This window comes from Gekko japonicus, unplaced genomic scaffold (genome assembly GCF_001447785.1).
Source record: "Gekko japonicus isolate JY-2015 unplaced genomic scaffold, Gekko_japonicus_V1.1 scaffold1133, whole genome shotgun sequence".
Classification (NCBI taxonomy): domain Eukaryota; kingdom Metazoa; phylum Chordata; class Lepidosauria; order Squamata; family Gekkonidae; genus Gekko; species Gekko japonicus.
This window is the reverse complement of record NW_015162514.1, coordinates 32,307-33,309: the sequence shown is the minus strand read 5'-3', so window position 1 is coordinate 33,309 and position 1,003 is coordinate 32,307.

Sequence of the window (1,003 nt, the reverse complement as noted above, 5' to 3'; positions counted from 1 at the left end):
GTCTTCGTCATGTGCCCCGCCCCCCCTACCTCCCCCGGGGGAACTGCGATCCCCCGCGATCCCCCCCCCGAAATGACCTTTGCTTACATTAAAACTTAGACATGCGTTTCATTTCCCCATTGTTCTTCCTTTCCTTCTAAGCGCCGCTGTTCCGCTGCAAGCTTTCACTTTTCTTGGCTGGAAAACTGAGATGTCAGTTCCATACGGCTTCCTCTTTCTCTCTCTCCTTCTTACCTTGGTGTGGTGGTTAGGAGCGTGGACTCTAATCTGGGAGAACCAGGTTTGATTCCCCACTCCTCCGCAAGCAGCCGCTGGTGTGACCTTGGGTCAGTTACAAGGTGTTTCCGGGCTATTGTCTCAAGAGCAGTCCTCGAAAGTGCTCTCTCGGCCCCACCTACCTCACAGGGTGTCTGTTGTGAGGAGAGGAGGGGAAGGGAAAGGAGTTTGTAAGCCGCTCTGAGACTTCTTTGGGTAGTGAAAGGTGGGGTATAAATCCAATCTCTTCTCTTCTTCTTCTTGAGCTCCCTAACCATACAAGCCAGAGCAACAGGATAAATGTATGGAAGACAATGGATCCATCTATTTGCTTTCATTCCCATTTGCTTTTCTAAGAGTAACAAATGCTGACATGGCGTGTAGAGGTTAGAGTGCTGGACCAGAATCTAGGAGACCTGAGTTCGAATCCCCCCCCACTCTGCCACAGAAGCTCTCTGGGTGGCCTTGGACCAGTCACCCACTCTCAGCCTAGCCTCCCTCACAGGGTTGTTGTGAGGATGAAATGAAGAAGAGGAGAACGTTAGCCATCCTGGGTCCCCATTGAGGAGAGATGTGGGTCATAAATGCCAGTCTGGTATAGTGGTTAAGTGCGTGGACTCTAATCTGGGAGAACCGGGTTTGATTCCCCCCTCCTCCACTTGCACCTGGCTGGATGGCCTTGGGCAAGCCGTAGTTCTGATAAGAGCTGTTCTTGAAAAAGAGCAGTTTCTGTCAAGAGCTCTCTCAG